The 18,964-nt window shown below is 39.1% G+C and overlaps 1 protein-coding gene across 3 annotated transcripts in view; it reads right to left on the bottom strand.

Moving 5' to 3' along the window:
• Positions 1 to 18,964, bottom strand: part of TMEM117 (transmembrane protein 117) — a 202,033-nt gene that overhangs the window by 171,479 nt on the left and 11,590 nt on the right. The gene's annotated exons all lie outside the window — the stretch shown is intronic.

The raw sequence follows: 18,964 nt of genomic DNA, 5'->3' as shown, positions 1-18,964 counted from the left end.
CCCTCTGAAGGGTCTCCCTACCCTCAGGAAGATCGACACCACCTCCCAACTTGGTGTCATCTGCAAACTTACTGAGGGTACATTCAATCCCCTCATCTAGGTCATCAATCAAGATATTAAACAAGATGAGCCCCAGTACCGACCCCTGGGGGACACCACTTGTAACGGGTCGCCAGCTGGACTTAACTCCATTAACCACTACCCGTTGGGCACAGCCCTCTAGCCAGTTCCTTACCCAAAGAAGTGTACACCTGTCCAGACCATGGGCAGCCAGTTTCCCCAGGAGAATACTGTGAGAGACCGTGTCAAAGGCTTTGCTGAAGTCTAGGTAGACTACATCAATAGCCTTCCCCTCGTCTACTAGTCTGGTCACCCAGTCGTAGAAGGAGATGAGGTTGGTCAAGCACATCCTGCCTTTCATGAACCCGTGCTGGCTGGGCCTGATCCCCTAGACACCATGCATGTGCCATGTGATCTCACCCAAGATGATTTGCTCCATAACTTTCCCTGGTACTGAGGTCAAGCTGAACAGGCCTGTAATTCCCCGGATCCTCCTTACAGCCCTTCTTGTAGATGGGAGTCATATCGGCAAGCTTCCAATCCTCTGGGACCTCTCCAGATAACCAGGAGCGCTGGTAGCTGGACGAGAGCGGCTCGGCAATCAGCCCCGCCAGCTCCCTTGGCACCTTCATCTACTTTATTTGTGAGCTGCCTATTGTAAACATGACAGGATTGCTAACAATGCACTGACTTCTTAAAGAGAATTCGTTAATCTCTAAATGGGTACACACTGCCCACTATCTACTTCTCTATATGCTTACATTTCAGACTGACACAGAAATGATATTAATGCCATTTAGTGACAAAAGTGCTCTCAGCATGAGGAAGGGATGAACAGGAGAGATAATTGTGAAGCTCTAGGCTAAATGAGTTTATTGCTCCCTCTGGATTGCACAACCAAGTTTTAAACAGAAGGCAATTTCCAAAATCAAACACTTGTCATTTTATCATTTACTCTCTCTTTAAAGCTACAAATAGACTCTTTCTTTGTCCATTCTCTACTTCAGCATTGATTTTCAACAGGGTTGGGAGTTGTTTTTTTCTGCCAAATTCAATGGGTAATCAAAATCAAAATAAGGTTTTTCTGGACAAAGTTAAACATAAAAACTCACTGCTATACTCACTGCATACTGTCTACAGATGTTAATGTTGATACTACATATCAAGTTAGCATCACTAGAAAGAAATTCTGTTGTTAATGAGGAAATAAGCATTAAGTTCAGAAGAAATTGTGGAAAACATTATCAAAGTTGTTTCTTTGTCTTGGGAAAAAAAAAAAAAGTGTTTTCTTTTAGAACTGCTGCCTTCATAATGATGGATGATGCACCTACGAATGCAGTCTGTGGTCACAAGTACCCAAAGTTTGTGAGAATTAAATTAAAAAATTCAAATAAAAGAGTGGAATAGGTAACTCATAGCAGGTCAGGCTCAATAATTAGAAAGATTCACAGATAATCCTTCAGCAACTTGTAGATCTTTTGCAAGCAGCATTAATGTGGATTGCAAAGTCATGGGTTTCTCTACCTGAGATTCAGTGTGTGAAAAGAAGAACTAAAACTACTAGTGTAGTCTCAGTATGTTGTAGGAAAGTCAATGTGAGAGTCTGACTCAGAGAAAGTTTTCCATAAGACAGAGAAATTTCATTCTGGTCAGGTAATCAGAACATAAAAACGCATTTAACTGAAGGAGAATGACCTTCATAGTCTCTATGTGGCTGAACTGTGCAGTACACAGATAACAAGATGCAAAATGAGCAGTTATTTACTTTCTGTCAGCATCACCCTACCAAAAAGCTGTACATGTCTAAGGCACACATGACAGAACAAGGCCAGCAGTTGCCATCACAGGCCTGGGAGAGCATCAAAGAGAGCTGTATATGCTGTGCCCAATGACCAGGAAAGGACAGCAGAAGCAAAGAGGCAGGAAACTGGTTTTCCAGATGTCAGTCAAGTCAGAAGACTAAAACTGCACATATGAAAACGATACTGATTTCTGCTGCATATCCTTTGATCCTCCCTGACTTCCAAGGATATGAGCAAGAGATAAAGGTAGCACGGATGGCAGCCCTGATTTATATGCCATGCTGGGGAAAAACAGGAGAAAGCAAGAGACTCTTCTAGTTCACTTACATAGGATGGACTAAGGCAGCCCACAGTTCTGTGTTCATCTATAGATCAAGGGACACATGATTGGAACTCTGAAACTCTCATAAAATCCACTTTTCCACATTACTTCTCTCTGTATTCCACAAACATAAAAATATGGAATAAAGCATATTACAAAAGCAAATCCTTCTCTCCATATCTGTTTCTGTAGCTGGATGGAATGGCCCACAAGTTCATATAACTCAGTTTTCTACCAGTGAAACCATCAACAGAAGAGATCCCAAGGAGTTCACAAGCAAATGAGAATGCAAGGAAGAAAAAGCCAACAAGACACCTTGTGTCCCTGAAAAGTTTATTCTCAACAACCCCAAACAAAAGAAGACATTCCTTAAAAAAAAAAAAAAAAAAAAAAAAAAAACTATCCATGTCACAGTGCCTCTATTGCCTGTTCTCCCAAAACTGGCACTCTGCACAACGTGCCTTGTACTGGGTTGACTTTAAAGTTAATCTTTAAAGATCTGCTTTAGGACATAATCTTTAGGAAAAATCATTCTCTCTCTCTTACCTTCTGCTCTTCAGATAGCAGTTCCTCAAGCTAATCAGCTATGAGTACTCCCTAGTAGCTGGAAAGGCTTCTAAACATTTATTTTCCTGCTTATAAGAGATGTAATAATCAATTAAACACACTTTTTAAAAGTGTTTTTGTTCAACCAGGCTGAACTAACACTAATGTTCTCCTGAATGAAACCAAAGGTTTTCCACAAACTAAGACTTAAAAACCACAAGACATCTGTTCATATTTACTTGGTCATATTTTTGTTTGGAAATAAATGCTCCTAAAATGTTTCATTATAATATTCCTCAGATAATTTGACATACACAAATAAAATCAAATCAGATTATTCCATTTTGCTACAATAAGTGAACAATAAAACAAACAGCTAAGAGCCAAAGTCAACATCTCCTTCTAAGACAAATACGTTGCAACACTGGTTTCTCACAGCCTATTGTTTGGGTTAAATCTGAGGACATGGTATCTAATTAAATGCCCACCTGTTCTAATGAGTTTGAACACATCAGTTAACATTGAAATAATTTATTAGCCTACAAAACTGACTGCAAGATGTGGATAGCTCTCAATTATATTTCTAGATTCAGAGATATTACAGCGATGGGCATCTTTGTAACTTACTAACTGAACAAAATGGCCCACGGTCTGAAAGATTTGCTTATGGGTGTGATCAGCTGTGGTTGAGGAAACAATTATTTATTACTATAAAACTCAGCATTGTTTTGTGAACAAAAATTGATAAAACTAAAATTTCTAAGTTGAAGAGCTAAATTGAGCGACAAATGTCTCAAAGATGCTCCTTAAGGTAAGCCATCCTTATGCATCCACTGTTCTCTATTTGCCTGTGTAATACTTGCAGAAAACTACCTGAAAACTTCCCACATTAAGATATGAGCTTACCTTTTTTAAAAAACAATGTTAAAATGCTCCTAAAAGATGGAGTCTCGCTTCATTGTGTATAAACCGATGTACTCTGATACCACTTTTTCTTTTCCAAATCTCAGAAACACTGCACCTGGGAAAGAGCCATGCCAAACAGTGCAAACAGGCAGATGAAATATCTCAATCTCACCTTTGTACACTGCTTTCACCAGTGGAAGGCAATGCTTTTTAGGCAGAAGGAAAAATAATCATCACACTGATTCTACCATTGGAAGAACTAAGGCAGAAGGAAGCAAGCTCTGCACAGGCCTCGCTACTGCTGCCCAGCAGGCCCTGCACCAGGCACGGGTGGCCAAGGTCCCAGTGTGCCTGTAGCATGGCATCGCCTGCCAGGGTAAGATCCCTGCTTCCTCTTCATGTGGTTCACAGGTCTTCATCCAGCTGGGCAAGGTGAGCCTTCATCGGGGAGAATTGCACTTCTCAGCTTTTGCACTCAAAGGTAAAACGCAACCTAATGTCACAAAATGTACATACTCAAGGTCTCAGCTACTGACCTAGCTAGAAAAGTGATGCTTTTGCACAGTATGTCATGTATTATGGGAACCCAAGATCTCCAGTTTCCTATCAATCCAATCAATACTGGTCAGAAGACCAATGTTAGCAGCCAAAATGTCTCCATCAGCCTTCTTGTGGAGCCCGTCCTACCTGACTCTGCTGGTCTCGTGGACCTGGTGTGAATTAGAAACTGCAGGGGAAGCAAATGCAGTTGATAAACATTGATCTCTGCCTTCATCTAAAATGCCACACAGTCTTTAGACATTGCTTGCTATTTCTATAAGAAAAAAATAACAGAAATAAAATTTTTCATAAGAATGCACACACATCTTTTAACATAAAATAAGTACAGAAAGATGGACTTTTACTGCTGCAAGGGAAGAGCTGACATGGTCTTTCTCTCTAAAGGATTACCAAAGGCAATCAGGAGCAGTCTAGTGATGGTCAGAGCACCTGCTCTACTGTATGATGCAGGGAATTCATGCAGGCATCACATCTTTCTCTGTTTCACATTAATGTCATTACTATTACCTAGATGTAATACCTCAATCTGCTATTATGAATAAACTGCACAGTACTGGTAACATAGGAAGACTTAAGCCACACCAGGATTAGAATGTGCAAGCAGGCTTGATTTTGCATTTTTCCACATCTGTCAATTCCCATTACGTGGAGTTCAAATGTAATTTTAACTAGAGACTTTACTCTTCCTTCTTTTATTACATCAGGTTTAGAACATTGTGCTGATGCAGTTAAAAGAAAAACTAAAAAAAAAAAGATATTGATTTCCTATTATGTATTAGAACAATTTGCGGTAGGGAAGGAACTCAAAATCCTGCCTAAGCAATAGAAAGTGCTAGTGTGTTTGCACTTTTGTTTGTGAGGTGTAGATTTTTTAATTTTATGTGACAGTTTATGAAATGATCATGGAAAAAACACCCTCTTTAGATGTCTTCATCAAATAACAAATAAAATTTCTTTAGAAAGGCAAATAGAGGGCATATAAGTATGAATCGTATTTGTGTACTCTTTATTCTTAATGAATTTTTAGTGTCTTTAAGTACTGGCTTTTTTAACTGCCAAAGCTATAAACATAATTCCATGATCCTCCTCCTTTTTCTCAATTTTGAGCTGCAATACATTTCATCATTTTATTTGTAGTATCTAGTCGAAACTATCATTTTCTTCTCTGAATTTACTGGATTAAATTTCACAATAAATAAAAGAAGCTCTACAGTATTCATATCCCTTATAACGCTGATGTTGAACTCTGAAGGGCAGGGCTGTAATCTCTATTTCTCAATACCAGTTCAGTGACACCCTGCAATGACTTGTCAGAATAATTAGTTCTCTGTTTTTTTTTAAATTGTTTTTTCTTTTCTCCTGACACTGCATTGAAAGTGATTCACAAGCTTATTTTTAACAAAAAATAGTTTGCTTGCAACCTATCTTCCATGCTGCCCTTCTAGATAAGCATTTATAAAGCATGTTTTGTCAGAAAATAAAGGAGATTTTGTCCTCATTCATCAAAGAGCATCTTGAGGTTTACAAATGGTCTTTGTGATAAGTTGCCCAAAATGTACTACTGTGGCAAAGTAACATAGAAACCTGAATGTGGTGCTATATGCAGTTTAATATGTTTAATTGTAAATAACATATGTTCAAATAATAGCAAATATACACGACAAATATTTAGCCTGATTTGAGTCAGGAATGTCCTTTTCTCTCAAACAGATGTAGCTGAGATCGACAGAATGCAGCCATCCTACCACTAACCCTCAACTGGAACTTAAACGAGATTTAGGTTTGACCATGAGCTTTGCTACTGATTTTCTAAGGGACTAAGGAAAACAGCACTGTCTCTGCTACTCTGGAGGGAATGTAAGGTTCACAACAAACATGTATGCTGAGCTATCAAGGACCAGCAGAGAGCAAGAAAGAAAAGACATTAACATTTTCTTGAGATAAAAAGTAGTCCAATGCAGGAGGTAGCACATGATCTAATGAAAATAAATTGTCTTGAAGGAAATGAAACAATGCTTTTTTACTAAATATATATATATATTTAGACTCTCTCCTTGCTAAGAACAAAGTACATTATTTTTTATCCAGAATTCCTTGGTAGCCTCAGGAAGGGCGAGTAGAGCTCCCTGCACAAGGTTCTCTCTCTCTGATGCATAAAATATGCAGACAAAAAAAATCCAACCGCAGATAGCTTTCTGATTTAACCTCAGTATGCAAAGATTAAGCATGGGTTTTGTTTTATATTTTATCTTCAATAAATACTTGCAATTCTGCTGTCTGCTCCGTACAGGGGAAGTTCACAAGGAGCACCCCAGAGGTTACAGAATGTTTGCATTTCAGATGCACAAGAACAAGTAAAGAATTGGTGTTGTGGGACTGAGAGGATGTATCAAGAATGTATGTGACAATCAAGAAGGCTCTCTAGCCTCCTGTGAATGTTTGGGACACACACTTAGACCTGAGCATTTTCAGATTCAGTGAAAATTATTATTTCATATGCTATATATTTCTCAAGTAGCACGTGCATATGTGACCAGAGAGACACATGTCTGAATGTCAAAAGGGGTATAATCAATAAATCAACTCCCACATCAATATTAGTGTGTGCTGCAAGCACATAGAGCGATATGGAGTGAGTTTTCACTGGTTAAAATATTTGCTAGACTTACTTCAACTGTGGGCTGAAGTTTCTGAATACTGAAAAGTTTATCTAGGAAAAAAAGGTCAGGTTCTCTACTTTGAACATAGAGGATTATGTTCATAGAATTAAGAATATGAACTGTAGCTATGTGTTCTTTAACCTTCCTCCACCTTCAAAGTGGAGTTTTTTGTATTTGACAAAGGAACACAATGAATTTTCCATCAATGACATTACAAAACTCTTGCAATGGTATAATCATAAGCAATACTCATTAATCCTAGTTTGCTGCAACAGATTATTCATGTGTATTATGTTCTAATGTTATGAGATGGAGTCCAAAAAGGACTATTTACGGTATGAAAGTGGAAAGTGTAGAAATGCACAGTATCACCTAAACCACAAGATCCATTTTACTTAGCAGCATCTTACAAAAATTGAATTTTAAATAATTTGATACTATTATTTGCTAAGCTAAGTAACTATGACAAATGCTATACTGAGAAATATATATTTACTATAAACAATGTGAAAGGAGAAACTGTGCTAATGTTAAAAAAAAAAAAAAGACAGTTTCATAGCAAATTTCACCTGACCCTCAATCAGATATAAAATGAACCCAAATTTTCATTATTGAAAAAAAGTCAAAGGTTGGATAGGTTCCATGGTAGAACATTATTTTTAGTATGTATACAAAATACTGGTAAACTATAGAGGGTCTTTTTTGACAGGAGGGGAGGGGGCATCTGAAAAATGTTTTAGTTTTTACGAAATATTGTATAGAAACATTCATTACTATTCTTTGTTTATCATATTTAAGTTTTCTTCTTTAAAGTTTACCTAACTGTCATAATCACTTAGTACCACTAGAAGGTGCTCCTCTGTTGAAAGATAATTACATCTGTTTGAATTGCTTCTCAAAACCACTTTTCCTCAGATAACTGTGGTTCTGGCCAGGTGTTTACACAGACTGTAATAGCAACAACTGCCCCTGTCACACAACAGCAGGACCTCGTATGTCCTAGTCATCAATACAGCATGAGAATAACAGACAAGTTGTTGCCCTTTTTCTTCACCAGTCAGTACCTCAGCCGAGCAGGACTCCAGTTAGTTTTGCTGGAATGTGAGAGGTTGTGATGCCCCCTTCCTGAAGGCATTCAAGTTCAGGCTGGATAGGGCTTTCAACAACCTGGTCTAGTAGGTGGTGCTCCTGCCAATGGCAGGGGGGTTGGAACTACATGATCTTAAAGGTCTCCACCACCCCAAACCTTTCCATGATTCTGTGAGTTTAGAGAACTGTGATAGATCTGGCACCTCGTGAAGAGCCACAAAAATTTTTTACAGTGATGGTGGTGAGGCACTGGAACTGGTAGCTCAGTGATGTGCTTGATGTCCCGTCCCTGGAGACTTTCAAGGCAAGGCTGGATCAGGCCCTGGGCAACCTGATCTAGCTGTCCCTGTTCACTGCATGTGAGTTGGAGTAGATGGCCTTCAGAGGTCCCTTCCAACTCTAAGGATTCCATGATTCCTTCGGCATCTTTGAACAGAATGCACTCCTAGTGGGACACATGCACACTTGTCTGAGATCCGAAGGCAAGAGGGTCCAAAATTTTTAAGAGGGACTATAAGACAACTGTGCAAACATAAGCATATGATTTACACCAATTCTACAAAAAGTTTCATCTACAAAAGTTTCATTCTACAAAAAGATATCGTACTGTATCTGGTAATCTAAGGGGCAATAATTCATATTTCATACGAGCCTCAGCCAAGTTAAGATTTAGTTTGCTAGATAGATGATAAGCAGAAAGGCATTCGGATACCATCTGAAGAGTTTTGTGTCACTTGTCGTTGGATAGTATTTTGGTGAGAAATGTGAAAGAAAATGGCAATGAGGATGCACAGGCTGGCTAAGTTAAGATTTTGATTTTAAGAGGTGTGAAATTTATACTAAGTGTAAAAATGACCATTTTGGAATTCAAAATTTTGGTATATTTTCAGAGCTTGCATTTCATGAGAAGGGCATTGAGAAAGGCAACGAGGCTAGTGAAGGGCCTGGAAAATCAGCCCTATGAGGAGAGGCTGAGGGAGCTGGGGCTGTTTAATCTGGGGAAGAGGTGGCTGAGGGGAGACCTTATTACTCTCTTCCAGTACCTGAAAGGTGCTTTACAGTAAGAGTGGGGTAGGTCTCTTCTCACTGGTGACATGTGACAAGACGAGGGGAAATGGCCTCAAGTTGCACCAAGGTAAGTTTAGGTTGGTAAGTTAGGGAACACTTCTTTACAGAAAGGGTGGTTAAACATTGGAATAGGCTCTCCAGGGAGGTGGTTGAGTCACTGTCCCTGGATGTGTTTAAGAGCCGTTTGGATGTGGTGCTCGGAGATATGATATAGCAGGGGGTTGTTGGAGTTAGGGTTCTATGGTCAGGCTGTGGTTGGACTTGATGGTCCTTGAGGTATCTTCCAACCTGCGTAATTCTATGATTCTATGATTCATCAGCTTTCCTACCGTAAACAACTGTCAGTAGGAAGCCCACTTCCAGTGAAAGATGGTTAAGGAAGAAAGTATCCATAGATTTCAAGGAGTGAATCATTAACCCATTAAAACCTAAGGTTGCCCTGAGCATAAAGTTCCTGATGGTGAGGATACGATTACTTAGCTTTTCACAGACTTCAGTACCACACACACAGCAGACACGGTGTTCTCAAGTGGAGCCCCTCAAGTGGAGCATTTTGCAAAACCCACTGCAAGGGGCAAAAGAAGCTCAGGAACTACTCAAATTCTGGAGTTTGATTCATCGGACAGGTCCGAATGATCAAAATGGAAATGATTAAAGGAGAAAGATGCTGGCAAGCTGTTCAGGAACACAGCCCATTCCACTCATCTCTTTATGTTAATATGGCAAACATTTCCAGGGAAAATACCCGAGTTCCCTGGGAAATGTGATACTGCTACAGAAAAGCACCTCCAGAGGTACAATTGTCCTGCTTTCACGTGGAAGACAATTTATACAATTCTGGATCTCGGAGCGTAAATGAAAAATAAATAAAAAATACATGTCAGTGACACAGCTTTCAGATCCAGCACTCTTCATGTGCAACATGCTAGTGCACAACATCTTCATCTTCAAATAGCCAACACAATGCTCTCCATCTTGAGATGCTAGTGTCTCGATAAGGAATAGACACAGAAAATCACACCCGGCACTTGTTTCCTTGAGGTTTCAAAATCCTTGAGCATTTTCTCAGTCCTGCTACTGAATGTTTCTGGCTCTTTCAGAGGAAGATTTTTTTCCCTTTCAGAGCAAGGAATCCAAAACCTCTTCAACAGAATCAAATATCTTCACTCATTTTGAAATAGTGTTTATTTTAGGGATGTCTTGTTAGATTACATTAAATCCATCTTGTACCAGTGAGGAAAAACAACCACAAATTTTGTCATTACAGTGATCACAGAATATTCACTGAGACTCCGTGAAAGGTCTATGGATTAAGTATAGGATTAAAAATAATACAAATTTTTCTGCCACAAAACAAATAGTGCTTTTCATACTGCTGAAGACACCTTTTTGACACTGAGATACTTAGGAATACATATGTTCTTCCTACTCTGAGGAAACAGTCTTTGAAGGACTTCACATTTCTACGGTATGTCACAGCAAGTAAACAGCTAGAAGGGCCTTGCTTCCCTCAACAAGACAAAATACTATAAGATGGCTTTATGGGATAGCTCTCAAGGGATAAGGTCTGTAACTACAAAAATGAAAAAGAGGGATTAAGTATACATCAGTATAAGTAGTGTGGGAACCTCTGTTTTCAGTTTTGGTTTTCTAAAGGAATTATATCAGGTATCAGTCTGATTTCCAGTGCAGTACACATGGTACAAAGTGAATGAGGAACATGTGCTCCACATGAAGTAGTGTAACTTTTGGGGGGTAAACACTTATCCAGAGAAGCTGATCTATGGACAGAAACTCGTACAACATCGCTGGAAGCAGAACTAATTTTTTTTTTAATTACTGTCCCAGGATACAACATCAAATGAGACCTTAGTATCATATATATGACAAGACCATAATATTTGACACAAAAGGTTCTCAGATCTCCAGTGTTGATCGGTGCTGGCAGAAGGCTGAGAGTAAGACTCTTTTAAGCAAGCTGTAAGCCATTCCTGTGCAGGCAGCAGTGCTGCAGCGTTCTCCCATCGATTCTGAAGAGTCTTTGCATCTTCTTCACTTTTTATATATCATGAAACTCCAACACATTACACTGTCAAGTGTGAATTAAGATTCATATTTTATGTCCACCCACATCTCTGGCCACAGATCAACAAGAGAGCTAGGATGTTTGTGTTTTATTGTTAATTAAAGCTAGGATTCATCCAGTTTTAAGCCTTGTCCCCTTTCCTCCGCATAAACTCAAATTAAATATCACAGCTGTGAGTATCCAGGATAATTTTCCTCAAACCTACCTATCACCTACCGTCCTCTCCGCTAAATCTCATTTTCGTTATTTGTTTAGCATGTTTGGCTTTGACTGAATATTGCACACAAGTTTGGTGTCATCTTTGCATTAGTACTAAATAAAGTGTATTTCTCAGCACCATGGCATCGGTATTCCAGAAATAGAAAACATCACTTAGCATGCACATACGTGAGCTTCAAGCAGCTGTCCACTTTGAAAGATTATATCCCAGTGCCAAAGAGGAAAGAGAAATTAAAGCGATTTAAGACAGGAAGACATCAGCAGAACAATCTGCCTCTTTTCAACCAACAACTTGTTTTTAAACATTTCAGTTTTTCTGGTCTTCAGGCAAATGGTCCAAATCAACAAGTTCCCTAATGTTGTAACACAAGTGGGAGGAAGAAGAACTCGATACATTTGGAGATTTATGAGAAAATGTGAAAATTTGTGGAGGACTTGCTTCTTAATTACAGGTAGGCAGGAACAAAGACTACTGCTGACTGCTAGCTTTATTATTTGCCTTCAGAATTACTGTCAAAGGCATCTAAAAATGGCATCTATTTTTGTTTGAATCTGAACAAATTGTTCCAGGCTAGAAAACTATCAGCACCATCTTTCCTTGGCATCTATGATGGGCCACCGTCAGATATCGAGCCAGAAGTGGGAGAAGTTTAACCAATAAAGTTTGTAATATTCTGATGTCTTTTAAGTCATAACAATAAATAACTGATAATCACACCTAAATCATCATAACCTATTAAACGGACAATTTGTATAAGCAAAAGACATATATTTTTTATCATTCTAGCTGATCAATTAATAGATGCATGGAACAAAGGAAAAGGCAGAATTTACTACATTATAAGTGGTACAGGCAGGCAACAATATGTGCAAGAACTGAATTATTGATTATAATTTTTTAACTCAGGTCTTAATAAGTGACATTTCTGCTTCTTATTTGGATATACAATCTCAGAAATCTTTGATTTGTTCTTTGCTGAAGGGAAGCTCAGCTTTTCACTTCCTAAAATTTTTTGAATTTCTTTTTGCAACATTCACTGTCTGATATGTGACGGACCTTCATGCCACTCTGACAGCCTAAGGGGACCTTCAAAAGGGCACAGCATGGCCACTGACATCACGTTCTCCTTGGGGTTCTCCAACAGCATGCTGCAAGGTGATATTCCACACTAATATATCCTCCATCTCCTTACAGTATGGAATAAGGAAAGAAGAAATTTGCCCCTGTACTACCAGCACTATGCCCATCAGGCTTATCCCGCTAGTAATAAACTCACTTCTATTTCTAGAAATCAGGGAAACTGAGACATATTCCTGCAAGTGACAGGCATCATTCCAAAATCACTCCCTGTCTCGAATGGAAAGAAAAATCTGAACGTCACATCAAAGAGATCAAAACAGAGAGTTGACACATCAATACTAAGTAGCAATGAGATTATTTTTAGATTTCAGGCACTGAATGCTAAATATTCTCAAGAGCCTTCCCATTACAGATAATGTGACACACACAGCACTTCCCTCAGTCTTATGGTGCTGCTTGGGGAAAGGGAGACGTGCCTCCAAGAGAATCAAAGTCTTCATTGCAAAAATAAGCTTGTTGTGGCTGCGTTGGTAATGGCCTCAAGTTCTGCCAGGGGAAGTTCCGGTTGGATATTAGGGAAAATTTATTCTCAGAGCAATGAGAAACTGGAACAAGCTGCCCAGGGAGGTTGTGGAGTCACCATCCCGGGAGGCATTCAAGAACAGACGAGATGTGACACTGAGGGACATGGTTAGTGGGCATGTGGGGATGGGTCAATAGTGGTCTTTTCCAACTTCAATGATTCTATGATTCTATGATATCCAATTAAACTCTGCTGGTGATGTGGTATCAGACATTCCATAATTAATGCTAAGAGCAGACAATGGCTTTCTTCTCATTGAACCTTATGATAGAAAGCAGCAAGAAGTTACAGCTCTCCTAAAAATGCAAGTGTAAATGAAGAAACTAGGAGGTCATTTGCATGCTTCTTATTTATACTTCAAAGGTCACTTGTGGTCTCTCTGATGAACAATGTAAACTTCATTTTAAACTGACATCTCTATTACTGGCAATTTGCCATAGCTGGAATCCAATGAGCCTATTAGCTGGCTGAGTTTCTTGCTTTTTATCTTGCAGTAATGTTTCTGAGTTGTTTTTTTTTTGTTTTGTGTTTTGTTTTTGTGCTGAGGAATCTGGCTTTCAAAAATGCATGCTCACAGCCCTTTTTGTGTTATTATTAGCTAGCTGTTAGATTGGCCCTCTGGCACACATTTTGTAGGACCAAAATAATCTGACTATTGCTTTGACATTTTTTTGGATACAAAAGAGGTGAATTGACTGTGAAGTAATCACAGCAGACCTTGAATGTCTTCAACAGCATAAACTGCACAAATATTAAAATTCATATTGAATAGGCTCCTGAAGACAGTTTGTTTGTTTGACCAGCTATCACATCAGTAGCTTTCTACGGGGTTGAAATCATCAATGGAAAAGAGAAAGCAGGAACAAAGTGGCTGGATATTAAGTGACAGGTCTTATTGTAATTTAAGCTACAGAGCTGACAAAAGAAAAGAATATGCCACCTCAGTCAGGTTACAGTATGATGCAAGTATTGTCATACACCCATTACTTGCTGCTACAGACAGTGGCACAACTGTTCGTATGGTTCCGAACAAATGAGAATGGGAAACAATCTGGCTGAAAAACAACCACGCAATAATCCCAGCACATCTTTTTTCCTCATTTATTTCATTAGGCATTGCACAAGCACTGCACCACAGCAACACTAGCTGCAACACCACAGCCCAGATTTTACCTTAACATGACCCCTGGTATTTCAAGGTACTAATTACTCATGTATGTGCTCTTGTACAAATGTATCCTTTGTCAGTTAGCTGCAAAACAGATTCACTTTTCTCCTATGTAGTACATTATCATCCTGACTAAATCCCATTCTGCCTAATTTCCTCTTGCAATCTGCATACATTCACTGCTCCAGTTGTTAGACTCTTTTACCTCTCAGCGTAAAAATAGACACTGAAGAGTGTTTATAATAGGTTTGCAATATCTTTTAAAGCCTTTCAGGTAAAACATTTGACAAAAAGAGTTATGTTTTCAGAGAACAGGTCCTCAGTGGGTGTTCTGTTTGAAACTGTCTGTTGTGAAATTGTCCCAGCATGGCACCACTGCCCATTAAAAAATTTGCAATGTTAGTGCATGCAATTCTCAGTGCAATTCCCATAATGACTGCTTTATTTATTCCTTCCCATGTCTACAAAGCTGAGATTATCATTTAATTCTAGACAAACTGCATACTGCAATCATTTGTAGGAGAGAATCCATTAAATCCAACATTCTTTCAACTGCTCAGATTTGCTTGCAGTATTATGATGGCCCACCTGTTTTAAGAAATACAGCTTTAGTTCTCTTTACCTTGTTTTCTATAATTTGTTATAGCGTATTAAGCATTTAATTTCCATCCAATTTTTTTTTAAGTCAACTTAAATATTTGAGCATACTTCTTAAGAACTGAATGAAATTAAATCTGTGTAGTAACAGAGTTTAATTAGACTTTATAATCGCTTAGAATCAGAAAAACAAGCAGGCACATACCTGCACATTTTTTAGTAATTATACTTTGAAAAACTGATTCAGTAAATCTGCAGCATGAGCTAAGCTTTATTACTCATGGAAATCAGTCAAAGCAAAAATGTTGAACTGAAAACAATTAAGACACTTTGTCCAATAATACTTCTCATTTATCTATGCTGCTAAAAATCTATTTAAATCAAAAACCATTTTAGATTTACAAGACGTAATAGATATATACACATTGATGCAAATCACACAGCCTGAACTTAGAACCAAAAAGTCCCCCACTGAACTCAGAATTCGGGCCCGAGGCCTGAGTACAGAACAGCAACTGTGCAAATGCTGAGAAGATGCTGATTAAAACATTCACTTTCTACAAACTGAATAAATACTGTGTTATTTTCCAGACAGTGCCCCCGAGCAATATGAAGAGATTATTCATGAATTTCTTTTAAGTAAGTATGTAAGATTTGAATGCATTTTCTGAATGCACACTGTCATCTAATGGGGTCAGTTTCTAAGCTTGTTCTGCTTTTAATAAAGCAAAAAATAAACCCATAAATCTCTAAGCAAGGGCAAAGAAGATACTTCTCTCCTCCCCAAGTAACTCACAGAGAATAAGAAATGACTAGGGTGTACATTTTTATTCCCCCAAACTTCCAATATTCATCTATGACATCTCATTTTCCAGTGCAAAATAAAAAGCACAACAGAACACAACAGCTAACCAAACACAAGAAATGCTTAGTGATGAATCAAAAGAATATAGTGGATAACAGCCAAAAGGCAATTTCGAAATTCCATTTGTTCTGATCACATGCCAAGAAAATATATAGAATGCACTAGATGAAGGCTGCTTTCTTTGGAAATCTTTATTACTGGAGATGTTTGTTAAACGAAGTAAGTTGCTTCCTGACTGAAAAGCAAGAATGGAGAGTTCTAAGTCATGAGCTGTGTCTTGAAAGTGCCAAAAGAGGTTACTGTTCTAAGGCAGCACTGACTGTTACCAACTGAAAATACTTTGCCATGTCCTCTAGCCAGATTTCTACTTCGCAACAATAGATTACCTACTGCCTTCTCTTTCTGTCTCAGAAAGTTTAAGCCTAAATAATGTTTAGGCTATCGCCCCTCTCCTTCCATTTTTAGGAACATAACATGCTTGAGCTTAATCCTATTATTTCTGTAGTTCGCAACAGCCATGTTTATCAGATAGCGTCTGTTATAGATGATAAACTATGTTACAATGCAACTCTTGCAACACTATTTTTTTAATCCAAATGCACATTCAGCAGCAAGAAATACAGAAGACAAGGGACAAAAGAGCAGGAAGGGCACATGGAAAGAAAATCCTTTACAGTCCTCTTCATCTAAAGTGAGATGTGCAGACTAATCCTTCTCAATTTCAATTTGCAGCACATACTGTGAGCCAAGATCTGACACAGGGAGATTGACTGGTGCTATTTGGTTTCCTGACAGCAGGAAAGTATGTGCAGGCTACAAGAAAACAACCAGTCACAATTTCCCCTGTCAATAGAATTTAACAGAGAAATATAAATAAATGTACAAGGACTAAAAAAAAATAAATAAATAAAAATAAAAATGATGCCCAACAATTAAACAATTATACATGAGAAAAAAAAAAAAAAAAAAAAAAACAGAAAAAGAAAAATCCACAAATATTTTGCAATATCTATCTCTTTCCCTTTTGAAATAAGGAAATTAAAAGCAGTAATGAGCTGAATGTATGAAGTGCCTGAAGTTAGAAGATCCAGAAGGCATACTCAGTGGGGTTTGGACACAAAGTGGGATTTCTAGGCAGTAAAGACTTTAAAATATTGTCAAGTAACTGTCAAGACAGATTTCAGCACGGGCTATGCAAATCTTCTGAACACCAAAAAGATACACTCAAGCTAAAAGCCTCCTTTGAAGCCCACATCATCATCACATCGATGCTGTCACTCTCCACACATGCCAGTTTACAGCTGGCATGGCCACATCACACAGCACGCAGTCGGGCTGTCAGTCACACAGGCTGTCAGTCACACAGGCCACCATCTGCTCTCAGTGCATCACAAGCAGCATCCCGTGCGCATGGCCACACTGCATGGGTGCCATCCCACCGCACCAGAGCCAACATGAGGCCGGGCTGTCACAGCCCCTGGCTATTTGGCTGCACCGTCCTTGGCATCAGCACTGGCACTCGAGTGATGGCAGAAGTTTTCCATGAGCACCGCTTGCCCAGGCTGGCTTGCTGGCTCAGCTGCATCCGTAGCAGTGCTGGCTCCAGGCAGACCCAAAACCCACAGCTGGGTGGGACTGGGGCAGAGCCATGTTGGCTTAAACTGTTTTGAAACTGAGCTTGCAGCAGCTAGCCTGAATCAGATCATATCTACACCCCTATCGCTCCCCCAGACCACAACCACAAACATTGATAAGCCAGCACTGCATCACAGATAGGAATCTCTTGGCTGTTTGTTGCCTCCCAGCATTGATTCATTCTTTGTGCTGCCACAAATAGCTGTGGGATGAGACATGATCCCCACAGAAATAAAAGGTGGATACTGCAAATGTGCCTATGCTCTCAAACCTGTTTCTCTGAGCAACTGCAGAAGAGCACAAACACACGGCAGACACTGGAGGTAGGGCAAGCCTTCTTCAGGCAGTAATGCTGATTCAAGCCACTTTAAAATTCACATTAAGCTATGTCCTCTCTGTGATACACAGAAGGAATTATCATAATAATCAATCTAGCCAGAATAGAACATATTCTCCAAAAGAAAGTTTCACTTGTCTTGATGATACTCCAGCCTATTCCTTATTCCACTGATCACGTAGCCTTCCAATTACAGAAAGAAAAAAAAAAAGTGTTTCTTTGGCTATTTGCCATTTCCAAGCACTGGACCTTGCAATATATTTGCTGGACGGAAGGTTCTGTCCTTCAACTCAAATTTGAGCAAGTCACTCTCTAACCTTTCCTTTATCCTCTAAATCCTCTCGTTATAGGGCTCAATTTGAAATTTTGTCATCACTTTCATTACTTTCCCTAATTTTCCCCAAATGAACAAAATCACTCCTCAATTTTGGAAGGCAGAACTGAAAACATCATTACAGCAGTGCTCGAAGCAGCGCCCAGGAACTATGGTAAAACATCCTCTCCATGGGGACGTTTTACACTTACCACCACACTATGTTAAAATGTCCACCGAATAGCTATCAAGATGCTCAACCATTTTTCAAAATTCATGTTTTAAGAGGAGTCTCTTAGAATTGTTTTTCTTATTTGTTCCTTGACATAATAGCTTTACGTTTGATTTATTGAAACAATACCAGTCCTCTTTTTATCTTAATAGAATGAGGCAGGCTGAGGAAATGGCCAATTACTCATGTGCTGTGAGGTGTTCAGCAACCATCCATCCTGCAGCCCCAACAGAAGAAGAACACAGGACTGGCCCACCCACTCCAGCAGCATCTCTCTAAAATCCCAGAATCAAATACTTGCAGCTGGCAGACTGAAGTAACCTTTCCTCTGATTTCCACTTATCTCCAAAACTGGAACAGCCTCGAGCCCTCAGATGCAATGTTTTCTACATTTACTACATGACTCAGTTAAGACAATGATAGATTCTTTTCTCTCTACACATACCTACACCAAAGTTCTCTGTCTCAGAATTTAGTCTGAGGTCATTCCCTTCCCTTCAGCCACGCCATGGGATGTTTCCCAATTTAGTCACATCTCCTGCATAAAGACACTTGCTGTCATGTTTTTTTCCATTTCCTACCTTTCCATTTCATTAATTTGTTCTTGTACCGAGAAGTGGCAGGACAGCTCCTGCTTCTGCAGAGCTCCTGTTTTCATGCAGAATTTTCTTATCACAGGTCTGCTAATACTAACCACTTCCCCACATTCCACTTACGGGACTTCTGACAAGACATTCAGTGACAATGTCTAAAGGAACAACGCCTTTTCTGCAGATTGCTGAGAAAATCATATAAGATTTAAAATTTGCTTGGAAGACAAAGTACTTACTGAAT

The sequence above is a fragment of the Meleagris gallopavo genome, chromosome 1 (genome assembly GCF_905368555.1).
Source record: "Meleagris gallopavo chromosome 1, MGAL_WU_HG_1.1, whole genome shotgun sequence".
In the NCBI taxonomy this organism is placed as follows: domain Eukaryota; kingdom Metazoa; phylum Chordata; class Aves; order Galliformes; family Phasianidae; genus Meleagris; species Meleagris gallopavo.
This window is presented reverse-complemented; position numbering and strand designations above follow the sequence as displayed.